Below are 16565 nucleotides of genomic sequence, written 5' to 3'. Positions count from 1 at the left end.
GACCTTTCTTCCCAGTTCACTCCTTCAGAGGAACCTGAACCATTATATCCACCTTTCTCAGAAGATAAACATTATCTTTTGTTCTGTTACTAGTTATTACTCTTCCTGATGTCAGTAAGCAAATTCCCTTCTCCTTGCTAGCTCTTTCTCATGAGGACAGACACCATTAGTGGTCTCACAGTTTCCATGACAATGGTCATCAGCTTCGTAGGGACAGGACTAGCATACTGGCCTGGACAAATCTTGTGTAACAGGAAAACATGGGTACAAGTCAATGATAGCCCCATCCCTTGGGATAATTTCATGACACAGCCATCTGAAAGCTCCATGGCAATTACTGCTGGCCTCCCAGTGTCTGAGACAGCCTATTTTGCTTCATTCTCAGAGTCACACCCACCTAATAAATATCATATGGTATTTCTTCCTAACTTGATCCTCAGTCTTGCTAACACAGGGTTACTGCCAACTTTCCATACCAGGATCTAGAGAATAAACAAAATGACTCTTATTCTCTCTCTCTCTCTTTTTTTTTTTTTTCAAACTTATCCAAAACACATCAAGTATCTTAATGACTCGCCTTTGTCAGAGAAAACACAATCTCATAGACTTTGGACTATTCTGAAAAGATCAAGGTAAGGCACGTGGATAAAACTTCTTCCTTAGGGTAAAATGTCATTATTTAGAAACAAGGTAGGCCATCCACCTGGGCTGGAGTGTGAAGGATACATCTAAGCAATGGATGCCACCTCAACAACTCCTTACTTAGGAACTGTTGCTACCAATTACCTAAGGTTTATGGACACAGGATTCCCCAAAATACTCTCAGTACCTAAGTCACCTTGTTTCCAGTACACTGGGTGTTTTCCTCAAGATATTACTGTGTAGAATGAACACATCTCATAAAGGCTTGGAAACTTTCCTGAGACAAGCGCCTTTAAATAAAAAGTTCAGGGCCTGGTGTTGTGGTACCGTGGGTTTAACTGTTGTTTATCTTGCTGATATGCCATATCCAAATACAGGGTCAAGTACTAGCTACTCAAGTTCTGATCCAGTTCCCTGCTAATTCACCTGGAAAGGTAACAAAAGATGGTCTCTGTACTTGGGACCCTACCCATGTGGGAGCTCAGGATAGTTTCTGGCTACTGTTATTGACTGTGGTCCAGTCCTGGCTCTTGAGTACATTTGGGGAGTGACCCTATGGATAGAAGAAGATTCTATGTGTATGTGTGTGTGTGTGTATGTGTGTCTCGTCTCCCTCTCTCTCTTATACGGGTATATCTCTACCTTTCAAATTAATATATATATTTTTTAAAAAGTAAAAAATTTGAAGGCAATAAAATCAGATTCACAAATAAGTGAGGATGCTATTAGGAATGTTCATTTTGCACAGAACAAGCCCTCTGAACTCCACATGCAGAGAAATCTTCCATCTCCCTAAAAAATGAGAGGAAGATGTAAAATATAGCCTATCAGGATCAAATCTGGTAACTCATAGACAACAGACTCGAGTTTCGGCACTAGACAATAGTGAAGCTACACAGGCATAAGGGAGGAATCGGGAGCGACCCTAAAAGCCTCTTAACAGGAGGTCAAGCGTATGGAGCAGGTGGGAGACCCCAAGTGGAGCGGGAGGTCAGGAGGAGGTTCGTATCCCAACCCTGAAGACTCCCAGATCCTCACCAAGGACTATCAGAACGGGCACCAAGGAGTACATCCCAACTGCCAAGGATAGCACGGGGAATAGGAGTGCCTTTGGAGGCCGAGAACTCTGAGGTCACCCACCCCTATCTGGAGCCTCCACAGGGAATGGAAGAAGTCCAAGCTCTGCCGTGCAGAAACCAGCATCATCGGAACAACAATCAGGAGCCCTGAGTGGTCTGCAGAAACAGATGAATAATAAACTTCCTTTGGGACTAGGGAGGCAAGCTTTCTCTGGTCCTTGCCTGGCTCTGGCTCTGGGTCCCCACCCTCCCTCGCAGTGACCATTAGGATTGCTCCAGAAACCCCTCAAAACAAACAAACAAATATACAAACAAACAAAAATCTAGAATGGACAGACAACAACATGGAAAGCTTAGAATCCGACAGGAAACGGCCAGCGTGGATCCAAACATGCCTCACTAGGTGGGACACAAAGAATAGTTACACCTCACTGGGGTATGGGGGATTTCTCTGCACACTCATCCTAAAAAAAAAAAAAAAAAAAAAAAAAAAAGTACTGTACCTGAACTGATAACGGTAGGGAATCCAGTTGAATATAAACCAAAAATTGAAATGTCTATGAAGAAGTAACAGGATGTAAAGAAACCGCATCTTCCTATTTACATACTATTAATCAATACCATGTCAATTAATGCCATAAGGTTGTAAATGGCTGTCGATATTATGTTCGGTCTTTTAATTGATTGGGATGATAATTTTCTGGCTTTACCTTCAGACCAGAGATGGTCTCATCAAGAAATTGTTGAACCCACTAGGATAATAAGACGCTGGACTTCATGCTTGGAAAATACTTCCAATGAAAGAACCTCAACTAAATTTGAACTGTGGTAATGCAGCAAGGTGGAGAAATCCACCATGGGGAGAGGGTTTGGGGAGGGGTGGGGGGAATCCCAGTGCCCATAACACTGTGTCACATAATGCAATGTAATTAATAAAAAACAATGCTCCCACATCAAGTCTGACATAGAATTGTATTCTGTTATAGCTTTACAGTAGTGGATGACAGGCAAGGGAGGGGAAAATGCCAGGTGCTCCATACATCACGAATGTTGGGGCTCTGCTTGTGCCAAAATCATACTCCCACTAAGCTGTACTTTATGCTGGCTAAATGCTGCAATACTGTCTCCAACTTGTCCAACAAAAGAAAAGCAGAAGGAAAATGGACGAACAATGAACAAAGCATGAAAGAGTACAGTTGAGAGAAATCTGTGATTGGTGACGGGGATTCCACATTGATCCCTAAATACAAATTACAGACTCCCCCCATTGGAATTAAGGCAGCCCGCTTAGTTTATTCATTTATAAAATGAGGATGCTTCTTTGGATGTTTTTGACTCTTAGGAGTAAGTGTCACGGGTATCAGATGCTCTAGAAGCCTCACATAAGAATCATGCTGGGATTCATCGTTTTTTGACTGCAGTATAACATATCACTAGTTCATTATTACCCCAGTTTATCACTGTGATTAGTTCTGCCTTCTTAAGCTTCAGATAAAATAGAAGCATAGCAAGCCTCTTGTTTCTGACTTCTTTTGCTGCGCATAATATTGGTGAGATTTATCTATAATGTTGCACATAATATTTGTTAATTGCCAATAATGTGTAGTATATATCCGTATGGTTATGCTACAAGAACTTTATACTTCATTTAAGGATTTATTTAATTAATAGCAAAGTGGCAGAGGGAGAAACGGAGATGTAGATAGATCTTTCCTCTTCTGGTTCATTTCTCAAAAGTTCAGGATAGCAAGAGCAAAGTCATACTGAAGCCAAGAACCACAAATTTCTCCCAGGTATCCCACACGGGGCACAGAAACCCAAGTCCTTGAGTCACACTCCATCGCCTCCCAAGTGCATTAACAGGAAGCTGAACTGGAGACCCCGGGGAGTTGGGATTTGAACAAGACATTATGACATGAGATGTGCACATCCCAAGCCTTGTCTTAACCCATTGTGCCATAGTATTCACTTGTTCATACTTTTCTTTTTTATTTGATGGATAGTGCGCCATTTCCAATTTGGGGAATGACAGTTCAAGTCCTGTTGCTTCACTTCTCATCCAGCTTCCTGCCAATCTCCTTGGGAAGACAGTAGAGGGTGGTCCAAGTGCTTGTGCCCCTTTCATCCATGTGAGAGACCAGGATGGAGCTCCTGTCTCCTGTTTTTCACTTTTGCCTGACTCTGGCAACTGTGACCATTTGAAAGTAAGCTAGCATATAGAAGGACTCTCCTTTTCTCCCTTACTCTTTCAAACAAACGAATAAATGTTTTAGAACATGCTGTTGGACCAAATGGCTATCCACATAAAAAGGAATCAAATTGACTCCCTACTTCATATCATAAACAAAACTCTATGAATCACAACTTTAAAACTAGAAAATCCTTGGGCCCAGTGCAATACCATAGTGGCTAAATCCTTGCCTTGCATCCGCCAGGATCACATATGGGCACCTTTTCATATCCCGGCTGCTCTACTTTCCATTCAGCTCCCTACTTGTGGCCTGGGAAAACAGTACAGGACGGCCCAAAGCCTTCGGACTTTGCACCTGCTTGGGAGCCTGGAAGAAGCTTCAGATCGGCTCAGCTCCAGCCATTGTGGTCACTTGGGGAGTGTGCCAGCGGATAGAAAATCTTTCTCTCTGTCTCTCCTTCTCTCTGTGTCTCTGCCTTTCAATTTAAAAATAAATAAATAAATCTTTAAAAAAAAACTAGAAAATCCTTATCAAAGCTTTTTTAATGACAAAGGATAAAAATTCCATAGTTTCATTTCTCACCAGAAAACTTGAGGTATAAACCCTCATGGTCTTGGATACAGGTATAATTTCTCAGGTACAAAAGCACAAATAACTAAAAGTGGATGAATTACACTTAAATACAGAGCTTATATGAATACAGAAATTTTTTATAATGTGTACCTTCAGGTCCACTACTAAAAAAGGAAAGGACTAACAACATAATTGGAAGACTACATACTTGAGAAAAGACTTGTACCTAGAGTATATAGAGAACACTATTGTAATGCAAAGACAGTAACCCAATTTAAAAATGGGTCAAGCATTTGAAAATACTAGGACTATTATTTCATTCATTCAAATCTGCATTTAAATTTATGAACAGATTTCTCATTACAAATAGGGAAAGTAATTATTGCCTGTGAACAAGAAATACAAGTGGCCAATAAGCACATAAAAACATGTTTGCTATCATCGGCAATAGGGAAATGCAAATCAAAACCACGATGAAATACCACTTTAGACTCAGTAGTGTGATTAAAATAGAAAACATAGTCAAGTACTGCTGAGGATGTAAAATAACTAGGTTACTCATATACTGTTATGGGGATCTAAAATGGTGTAGACCCTTTGGAAAAATTGTCTGTGACTTCTCAAGATATTAAACATAGATACTGTTTGATATATACTCAAGGGAAACAGAAAGATGTCTACACAACAACTTGTACATAAATGTGCTTAGCAGCATCACTTATCATAGCCAAAAATATGGGAAAAAGTGACCATCAACTGGTGTGTGAATAAAAAGGAATGAGCTATTTTGCTTATGGCGTGATGCCTCAATTGACTAATCTTCCACCTGCCAGTGACAGCATCCCATATGGGCGTTGGTGCGTGTCCAAGTTGCTCCACTTCCAATCCAGCTCCTGGGTTATGGTCTGGGCAAGCAGTGGAGGATGGTCCAAAGTCTTCAGTACCTGCACCCACGAGGGAGAACCGGAAGAAGCTCCTGGCTTCAGATCTCTCAGCTCTGGTCATTGTTGGCATTTGAGGAATGAATCAGTGGATGTTTCCATCCATCTCTCTGTCTCTTCTCCTCTCTGTAAATCTGCCTTTCCAATAAAAAATAAATAAATCTAAAAAGGAAAGAAACTTGAAAACATTCTGATACAGCAAATATCACATGATTGTAAAATAAGAATAATTCTAGGGCCCGGCGCGGTGGCGCAAGTGGTTAAGTCCTCGCCTTGCACGCCCGGGATCCCATATGGGCGCCGGTTCTAATCCCGGCAGCCCCGCTTCCCTTCCAGCTCCCTGCCTGTGGCCTGGGAAAGCAGTTGAGGACGGCCCAAAGCTTTGGGAACCTGCACCCCTGTGGGAGACCCGGAAGAGGCTCCTGGCTTCGGATCGGCATAGTATCGGCCCGTTGCGGCTCACTTGGGGAGTGAATCATCGGATGGAAGATCTTCTCTCTGTCTCTCCTCTCTGTATATCCGCCTTTCCAATAAAAAATAATAAAAATAAATCTTTAAAAAAAAAAAAAAAAAAAAAAAAAAAGAATAATTCTAGAACGGGCAATCTATAGAAATAGAAATTGAATTCAGAAGTTACCTGGGGCTGTGGGGAGGTGAGACAGATGAACACGAGTGTTGGGGGAAGGTAATGTGAATAGCTTAGAATGTGAATATACTAAAACCCAGTGAATTATACATTAGCAAAGAGGAAATTATGTGTCATGTGAATTATATTTCATTTTCAAGGGATGATTCTTTAGCTTTCTTGTTAATACAGTAACTGACCTAAAGCCCCAATACAGACTGCCTACATTAATCTCAAAATAATGTTTTTCTAAGGCTCCTAAGGTATTTCATATATGTGCCTCCATCTATGGTCTGTTTCACTCAACTTTTCTCTCAAATGTACCAGCCAGAAAATTCTGTGAGTATGTTGACTGTGTTAATGAGAGGGACTGACAAGTGGCAAAAAAAAAAAAGTAGTGTCCTCAGTCAGCCTTTCCGTCGGATGGCTACTCTCCCCACCCCAATTTCAAAACAAACCTAGAAAAGTGAGAATGCTCATCCCAAACAGGGAAGAAGAGAAGCAGTGAGGCATGCGGCTGACATTAATAATAATCCCCACATTACCTCATTGTGCCCTGAATAATGGATGTTGGCCAAGTTTCTGCTAGATGCAAGGTACCCAGGCTGCTGGTGGCGCAGCTGCCTCTGGCCACAGCTTGCGGCTGCTGTTCTTCTCAACTTGCACACATGCTTGTGGAGTGAAACATGCTCTCTCTATCTAGGACGGGCCGGGCAAGACAGACGACAGTTCTAAATTAAGAACTAAGGCCTTCAGGATATTTGCTTTGCCTGGATAGTGCAGGAGGTCTGGGATTAAAATTGGTTAGGAAGGCAACAACTGGTCGATGCCCTGCCCGCTAAACTATGAGCCCACCCACAGGATTGTCAAAAATTAATGCAGTTGTTTATTATGGCCTTGAGAAAAATCTTTTCTTTGAAAACCATGCATGTAGTATATCTAGTGCTTTCACCATTCCCAGTCGTTTAGCCGATAATCCCCAGTATCTCTCCAACATTTGGTGCTAGCCTGTACTTTTCTGGTCTGGCCCAAGACGACTCCTAGACTGAGCTTTCTCTTGTCCATATCCTGCTTCCAAATTATGAAGCATGTTATTTCATGAGAACTGTGCATTTTATATATATATTCTATATGCTGGGACCATTCACCATATTGAGCTGAAACATATATATACCAGCAATATATACCAGCAATATATATGATATATATATATATATATATCATGTTTCAGCTCAATATGGTGAATGGTCCCAGGTCCAGCTCTACCATCAGTGCTCTACTCAAAACCCATTTATGTCATGAGGCCAACCTCTTAAGACTGGTAGTTCTCAGTCTTGGCTGCACAGTGTTTGCTCGAAGCAGTATTGATACAGGCACCCCTCTCCCCCGCTGAGACTCTGATGCATTTAGTCAGCTGTGTAGCCTGAGCATCTGGAATTCACCATGTGACTCTCATGTAGAGTCAACGATAGATAAAAATATCACTGTTCCAAGGGTTCTTTTGGTTCTGACCTTGTCTGTCTTGCTTGAATATGTGGCGTGGTCAGAAACAGGGTTTGGGCCCCCACACTCACAGGGATTCTGCTGAAGGAATAACCTAGAATTTATCCTTTTTTTTTTTTTAAGGAAGAATACAAAGTAAAGGGACTAAAGTATATAGTGATTCTTACTTCAATAACTATTGATGAATCCCTCTATCACTCATAATAAAAGTCAAACCTTCTGTTGATTGAAGAAGGCTAAGGAATCTGCCTATCTCAAGTTTCCTCATTATTTCTTTGATCTCAAGTTTGACTGTTTTTTTTCCTATTCTGTTCATTCTACTCACTCCAGTCACTTTACTGTTCTTCAAACTAACCAGGAATGCTGCCACATTAAGACCTTCATACCTGGGCCCAGCAGCGTGGCCTAGTGGTTAAGGTCCTCGCCTTGAACACGCCGGGATCCCATATGGGCACTGGTTCTAATCCCGGCAGCTCCACTTCCCATCCAGCTCCCTGCTTGTGGCCTGGGAAAGCAGTCGAGGACGGCCCAAAGCCTTGGGACCCTGCACCTGTGTGGGATACCCGGAAGAAGTTCCTGGATCCTGGCTTTGGATTGGCGCAGCACCAGTCATGCGGCCACTTGGGAAGTGAGTCATTGAATGGAGATATGGACCTTAGACCATGAGCAGCAAGAGAAAGAAACAAGTCACAGAAAATGCTGAGAATTATGGCCTGGGAAACCAGGAGACTCCCAGAAACATGAACTGTGTGAAACGGGAGCTGTTGAGTAGAAAAATATGACATGCTATTATTCAACTCTGTTCAGTGTGTAGAGTTGGAAAGGACAGATCATTCAGTAGGCGGAGTAAATACAGGTGGAGTTAAAGGTGAACCGAATGCAGTTAAGTGCATGAAGTTACCACCTGAGTTGCCAGCATGCCCTACAGGAGTCCTGGATCTAGTTTCAGCTGCTCTTTCACTACTAATTCAGCTTCTTACTAATGGTCCCGGCAAAGCTGTGGAAGATGGCCCCAATGTTTGGGTCCCTGCCACGCACATGGGAAACCAGAATGGAGGTTACGGTTTTGGCATGCGCCAGACCTGCGTGTTGTGCCTGTATCAGAAATAAACTAGTAGGGCACAAGATTTCTCTCTCACTCCCATTCTCTTTCTTTTCCGCTCCCAAACTTTTGCTTTTCAAATAAAGAAGATTTATTTTATTTTTATTGGAAAGTCAGATATACAGAGAGGAGAGACAGAGAGGAAGATCTTCCGTCTGATGATTCACTCGCCAAGAAGCCACAACAGCCACAGGTGAGCGGATCCGAAGCCAGGATACAGAAGCTTTTTTGGGTCTCCCACACAGGTGCAGGGTCCCAATGCCATGGGCCATCCTTGGCTGCTTTTCCAGGTCACAAGCAGGGAGCTGGGTGGGAAGCAGGGCAGCCGGGATTAGAACCAGCAGCCATTTGGCATCCCGGCACATGCAAGGCGAGGACTTTAGCCACCAGGCTACTGCAGCAGGCCCATAGGTAAATATTTTTTGAGGTTAAAAACAACAGCAGTTCTTGCTCATGATTGCACATTACAATCATTTGTGAGAGTTCTCATGAAACATCTAGGACCTTGATTAATTAAAGCAAAACATTCTGTGAGCTAAGAACCACTAGCCGAGGTAAATAATGTCACAGGTTTGAATAAGTAAAAAAAAAAGGTGCAAACAACAAAACATTGAAAGAGATGTAAATCTTAAGCTAGTCAGCAAAAACCTGGAAAGAATGCCCAAGAAAGAAGAGAAATGGGGCCCAGCATGATGACTCAATTGACAAATCCTCCCCTTGCAAGCACTGGGATCTGATATTCCTCTCCCAGCTGCTCCACTTCCCATCCAGCTCCCTGCCTGTGGCCTGGGAAAGCCATCGAGGACAATCCAAAGCCTTGGGACCCTGCACCCACGTGGGAGACCTGGAAGAGGCCCCTGGCTTTGGATTGGCTCAGTTCCAGCCGTTGTGGCTGCTTGGGGAGTGAATCATTGGACGGAAGATCTTCCTCTCTGTTTCTCTTCTCTGTATATCCGCCTTTCCAATAAAAATAAATCTTTTAAAAAAAATTCTTTTTTGTTCAAACGTGTTCGAATATGTCTGAAACATAAGTAATTCTCCAGAGATCGCACGTGGTCACCACAGTTTTAACCTGTTTCTCCATTTACAAAGTGGCTGAAGAATTGAACTGTTACAGCAGCACCTAGTCCACCAATGTCAGCATGAGCACCTCAACTAAAGAGAGGGGAAGGGAATTGTAAAAACGTAGTGAAACCTCACCTATTGTTCTTCAATTGAGTGCACAAAGCATGAGAAAATGCCTAAGATGGAGTTAAAAGAAAAAAAAGAGGCAAAAAAAAAAAAAATCACACTAAGCCAGTTGTATTGGGTTATTTCCACTGGGCCAAAAGCAAAATCTAACCATATGAGTGAAATTCTTTCTCTTCAAAACACGTATGCATGGACACACATAAGAATTAAAGCACCAGCTTGAAAATATCAGCACAAGTTAAGCAAGCTGTGAACTGAGTAGAAGAAAAAACTAAAAATTATAAATATTTTGTTAGTGTCTGGCAACTAGTAAAAAAAAAAAATGTTAAAGGGAGGGAAGAGGAACCGTGTAGCCAAGAACACAGGGATAATTAATAAAATAAATGGGATGAAATTAAGACCAGCAAACTTCGGGCTGATTACGGGGGAAAATATCCTTTTAATGACTGCTGAAACAATCTTCCCAAGTGAGAGCAAAGGCACAGAAACAACCTTGGATGACGTTCAAGGGAAAAATGAGACAATGTATGTGAGAGTGTTCTGGCAACTCCACAACGCGCTACACATTTGAGGGATTGTCCGAATTGTTGTTATCCCACCCACAGCTTAAGGGCAAAGGGCACTGGAGTCAAGCCACAGGCCAGCTACCCAAACCCTCTGAGTTGCTCTATCAAGGCCCTAGCCAAAGTGAATCACTTATTTAGGGACCACCACAGTCTATCATGAAATGAAGGCATCATCAAAACTTAGCTATCCCACTTGCAGTCCTGGGAGTGGAGCGTCGCTAATTTCTCAAGGAGGCTTTTGGCTGAGTTGTCCCAGCTGGGGAAATAGAATTCATAGTGTGTGATTTCTTTGCAGGGCTGGCAACTGGATAAAACTCAATCAAGTGATTTTGATTTCTTTTCCTTTCCTTTTTTTTTTGGTCTTGTTCATTCTCTTCCACCCTGTCCTGTTTATCAATTAATGTGGAATAGCTATATCTCAATAAAAATGTCAATTAAAATATTTTTTTTTACCTAGTAATGCAAATTCTACTGAGTATTCTATTGCTTCCTCCTATGCCAGGTAAAGAACTCTTCTAAAAAAGTAAGCATACAAACTAATGGGCATATGCGAGCAAAATGTAGCGTGCCACCCTTACAACAGAAGTGTGAGAAGCAGCCTGGAGAATGAGGCCTGCTTGTCCAGAATGAGATATTACTGCCAAAACATTCCTTGCCCAGATAGAATGCCCCTCAAAAAAAGGAAGAAAGATATAGGACCTGGTCGGGATTGTAGGAAGAAGGCACTCCTGTTTAACCAGCTGCCTTTGGTCTTATATGTAAATACATCTTCAACTGATCTTAGGCCCAGATGCCTGTTTCACAGTGAAGATATACTGTCCAAATCTAATGGAACTGCTGTAGTAAACAGGCACCTTTGTGCTTACAAGACAGCATATTGCTTATTTTCTTCTCCTCTTTGGCAACTGGATAAACTTCAAACACCAAGAGAATTGGAAATCTATGGCCAAGACATCACAAAAGTATTCTTTATCATCACTTGACCCCACTACCTGATGATCCAAATCAGAAAAGGAAAACAAAGGCTAAAGAAGGGATAGAAATTTTCCAGTATGAAATCCAAGTTCCCTATTCAGGACCCACTGGCTTTTCTATTTCCATATATAAAGAGAGAACTGGGCCCAGCTACAAGACTGATGACTCAGTGACTATGCTACAAAGGTCCCAGCTTCTTTTTCCCTCATACACTCAGTCCAACATTGACTCATTTTACCATGAAAAGGAACTATTCCAGAGGTTGGGCTGGGTCAGGGAGAGGTGCCTCTTGGAAGGGAAGAAGTACTGCCCACTCTTTTTGGCCTATCCACAGTGATGATTCACAGCCTCCTGCAAGTAACGACATCTTACTGTTTGACTACACCACATATTACATGACAAATCCTTTATTTTTGAGAATTGTGTGATATCTTTTGGGGTGTTGGGGAATACCGCATTTGTAGTCAGCTCAGGGTGGGAAGGATGAATATCGGTCCTTCAAACCCCGCTTTATTAGTACTTTATGCTAAGCATTCTCTCATGACTAAGTAACAATGAAATCAAAGTAAAAATATTCTCCACCTTTCAGAAACCAGTCAGGTGTGAAATACACAAAATAGATGGAATGAATTATATTCCAATTTTGACTTAAATTATCGTGATATTTCCCGTGAAGACTGAAGATGGATGGGCCTATTTTGCAGACTGATGATGAAACTATTCTGATTTTTTGTTCCTGCTAAGCTGTCAAGGAGAAAGTACACAAATGCTACCAGTCTCCAATAAGAAAACAGAAACAAAGAACGGCTTCTGCTCTGAAAATCAAGCTTCATTGCTGAGGCTCAAAAACATGGCTCATGCGCTATAGGAGAAGTTCAGGGGGAGCAGGTCAAGAATACATCAAGAGGAGAGCTTTGTGGCCCACTAGGTATTCCTAGGAACAGGCATTATTTATTTCCTCCCTTAAATTAAGAGCTTTTGTCCCACTCAACAGTTTCCTTTTGGAAATCTTCCAAAGATCCAGTAAAAGAAGATGGATCTCCTTCTTGCCTCCTTCTCTAGTTCCACAGTGAGTCAAATTGCTCGGCCATCACCTTAAAACCAAACAGCTGTAGAAAAAATGAAACCCACACTAAACTTGCAATGAGAAAAATCGGGCTTTGATTTTTAGCTCCGAAACACCGAATTAAATGATCTCTGGCACCTCTCATTTCCTCTAGCTGTTTGGCCACCTGTACACTTGAGACAAAAAGATCTGTGCCTTTCCTAGTTTGCATGAAGAGTCAGTAGGATGATAGATTTGAAAACACATGGCACCTGGTGGACAAAACAATAATAGTAAAAAATAACAGAAGATCAATTACAAGTGAAGTGCTCACATTTACTTAGTCTAGGCCTTTGGCAGGGTTCTCTGGTGCTGTGAAGTTGCCAGCATCACCCTCCATTATATAATTTCAAAACCTTAGAGTCAGATTTGATTTAACAGTGTGTCATATGGGAAATGGAAATAACTGAGTCACTCGACCTAGGAACAGAATGTGTAACGGGGTCTGGTCTCTGGTCTTAAGAACCCTGAAGAAATACTATGGAAGACAGAGCAGATTGCTTTGGGTGACCCCAGGAAAATTGAATAGGACAAACTCCACGGGAATGAAATTTAGTTTAAACAGAAGGAAAAAAAAAAAAACTTTAAACAGTAAAGGTTTTGCCTGAAGGGGATGGGTTTTCTAATACTAAGGACATTCTCTCTACAAGTGTTGATACAGAGGCCAGCAAGGACGCCTTAAGGTAGAATCAACTAGGGGGAAAAAGCAAACACGATTTATAAATGTTTACTATGTGTCAGGGACACTGCTAGATCCTCTACAGGGATTCTCTCTGACTCTCTTTTTCTCAAAGTAGCTGATATCTATTTGCTTTTCACACTCTTTTTAAATTAAAATTTTTAATATAGGGAATATATTTTGTGCATTGCATACGTACCATTGACGACAATCTACCATACAATCTATCATGCAATCTATCATATCTATCTTCCCTCATTCCCCTCCAATACCCTTTCCTCCCTTCCCTTTTAATCCTCCCAAGAACACTACTACTATCCACTACTGTTCCTTTTTATCAGAGTCAAAAACTGTGGCCCAAACAAATTAAATATTTCTCATTGGATTTACTACTGATGCTACAGGTAGGTGGCTAGGAAGAAGAGTTCTATGTTATTAAGCTTGTTGGCACCAACCACAGCATCGCCTCAACCTTTGCTTCTAAATGCTCTATGGAAATACCGATCTTGGTTGGGAATACCAGATGCATACCGTGTCTAGAATGACAGGAAGCAGGCAAGTAACAGACCTAGGACCCAAAGACAGTTAAGTTGAATTCAGAAGGTCAGCATCACTTCTGTTGCATCATTTCCAGAAGTTGGAGCCAATCCCCAGATTCCAATTCTCATTCTCTTTTCCAATAAAATACTTTCAACGTCTACAGATTCAACTTGTGTGATGTTTTAATTAAACCAGTGACCTCTTCCAATTGCCCTGACCACGCCTCAGTTTCAGGGCCTTGTCCCGTTGCTGCATCTAGTTTATCCACTTCTGGTGTTTTCTTGTTCCGTTCTGCCTGACTCACACTTACCAGATTCTTTTTCCTAAAGCACAGATCTGACCTTTCCTTCAGTTCAGAAATTCTCAACAGCTTTCACCGCAAAATCAAATCAAAACTGGGGAATCCGAAGCCCTCTGTGGTTACCACCAATCCACAAGGGCAAGTCTAACTTCCTCCTTCCCCCTAATAGTACTCTAAAATCCAGTTCAGCTGGTATTCTTTTCACATGTTTGGAGCTTCCCTGCCTTCCAGCAGTTGTTCCTGTTGTTTTCTACGCTTAAATTGCCTCCTCTCCCATCTCCACCTGTTGAAATCTTATCTGTGCCCATAGTCCATCTCAAATAATAATAGTTAACATTTATTGAGTGCTTATTTTGGGTCAACCCCTGTGCTAAGCATGTGCAAATATTTCTCGTGGATTATCTCATTTAATCCTCACAACAACCCGATGAGGTAAGAGCTATTATTATCTCCACTTTGGCCGAGAGAGTTAACTGAAGCTCAGCAAGAAGGAAGTAATTCCAATTTGTCCAAGGTCACGCAAATTAATAATAGGATCTGAACTCAAGAAGTTGGGCTCTGGAACTCTGGTAAAGGTGATCATTTCAACAGACAAAATTAAAAAAAAAAAAAAGAAAAAAAGAAAAAAAAAGCTTTTCTGATTTTCTTTTGCTCAATTTGATAGATTCTACTGGACAACCTCAGCGCATTTTGACTGCACCTGTAAAGCCTCTTTCATATGAGATTTATCTGCATTCTTACATACCCATGATGACTTTGCCTCCCTTAAATGAGCACAGCCTATTTTAGGTATCTCATTATTTCACACATGATGGCCCCGGCAGGTGCTCACTGAGTCTCCCGTATTTCATTGAGGGATTTCGGAGGGGAAGGAGAGAGTTATTATCTATGGGAGATGCTCCATACTTTCCCATTTCAGCCACTCTGCACGACATTGGCCCGCGCCATCAGCACCTGTCCAAACCAGAGGCTGCAGCCTGTTTTCCCAGTCAGGATTCTGGCGGGTCTCTTCTTGTCCCTCAGTTCTCACAGCTGCCTGGGTCTTGGCCAGTGTTTGGGTGAGGCAGGATCAAAATATCACTGCCCTGTGCTCAGCTTCCAGGAGTGAGGGATCAAGTGAAACCCAGCCTGGCTTGTGAGGGGGTGGATTGAAAGCCCCCATACAGAGGCAGCCAGAGGGCTCTTCATACAAGCCCTGACTTGCCCAAGAGCCACGTGGGTGGGCCTGCATGCAGTTCAGCTTCCCTTGCCTGCTCCGCATGTCTGACCCACACCCAACTTCCCTCCCCTGAATCTCAGGCTCTTTCTCTTTCTTTATCTCCCAACAGCAGATGCTCAAAGTAGTGGGACACGTCCGGGCATGTTCCCAGACGCCACCAGGCAGGAATAGCCTTTACAGGCAGGAACTAACATTCCGAGGCACTAAGGGCATCTCGCTCTGTTCCTGACATCTCAGACAGACAGCGCTCTCTGGACACACAGACAGACTGATAGATGCCCGTGGGGGTACCTTCCCAGCCTCTCTCTAACACCCTAGCAGGGACAGCCTGCTGAAATTCTGTACATCCTCTCTATGGTCTCAGCTTCCCAAGAAGTATTCCCAGACTTGCCGGTATTGGATGCTCAGGTGGATTTTGCCACAACGAAATTCTGAAACCAAAGCACCCTCAGTACAGATAAGATACGCCACCCGAGTCTCATCTCTCAGCCCCCTCCCACTCAGCACATCATACTCACAGTCGATGAAATCCGTTGCAGTTAGAAGTGTGTTTGACTCATTTCATTTCCATCCACGTGTAGTGACAACAGCCCCCAAACCAGCCCCTCTAATTGCTATCAAGCTACGCCTACTTTCCCCGCCCCCGTGAGAATCCTAGAACCATTATTGGTCTACTTAGTTTATCTAGGCGTGGCTATGCAAAGAAACCCCGCCCCTGAAAGGGACACTGTGAGTCTGGGGGGTTAACGGCGATCTTGCCGCTGGTAAGGCAGCAGCCCAGAGGCTCTGGGGACTGAAGCGGAGGCGAGAGGGCAGAAGGCCAGGGAATTGAGTCCAGCCCAGTCTGTGGGAACAGAGGGAGTGTCAAGTGGTTGGAAGCACTGTGTACATTTCGTTTCTTGAGTCTTTCACAGTTGAATGCAGCTCAGCTCATCAAAATTTTGTGCATGAGTTAGCAGACTTGTACTTTGACAAAAAAAAAAAAAAGTTCATGTTGGGAAACAGGAATTTCAGACACACTGGAAAACCACTTCCCAGCTCTGGCCCTGTTGTTGTTGTTGTTTTTCCATTGTTTTCTTTTGTTCTGTTTTATAATCCTCCAATCGGAAGGGAGGTGGGATTTTAATGAAGGAGGAGAGGAGAAATTAACCAGGGGGGAACCACTTATGAAGGAAAGCTAGGTACTGGCCTCAAGTCTCTGGGGCTCCGGATCTTTGCCCATATAAGGAGGGGTTTATTACATAGTCTCTAAGGACCTTCCAAGCAATGACACTCAGGGAATTTATGAAGCTATGATCTCAGAGGCAGCAGTGGGGAAGTCCTGAAATGTTA

The 16565-nt window shown here is 42.6% G+C and overlaps 1 protein-coding gene across 1 annotated transcript in view; it reads right to left on the bottom strand.

Moving 5' to 3' along the window:
* EDA2R (ectodysplasin A2 receptor) overlaps positions 1-15809 on the bottom strand; it is a 36228-nt gene extending 20419 nt beyond the window's left edge. Inside the window, exon 1 of the mRNA XM_041002283.1 lies at positions 15752-15809. The gene's annotated coding sequence lies outside the window, so the exon portion shown is untranslated. The remainder of the gene's footprint in view (positions 1-15751) is intronic.
* Between the last annotated feature and the right edge of the window lie 756 nt (positions 15810-16565).

This window comes from Ochotona curzoniae, unplaced genomic scaffold, assembly GCF_017591425.1.
Source record: "Ochotona curzoniae isolate NIBS_2020 unplaced genomic scaffold, NIBS_Ocur_1.0 contig_1274, whole genome shotgun sequence".
In the NCBI taxonomy this organism is placed as follows: Eukaryota; Metazoa; Chordata; class Mammalia; order Lagomorpha; family Ochotonidae; genus Ochotona; species Ochotona curzoniae.
Note: the sequence above shows the minus strand (reverse complement) of the source record. Positions and strands in the feature narration are given on the sequence as shown.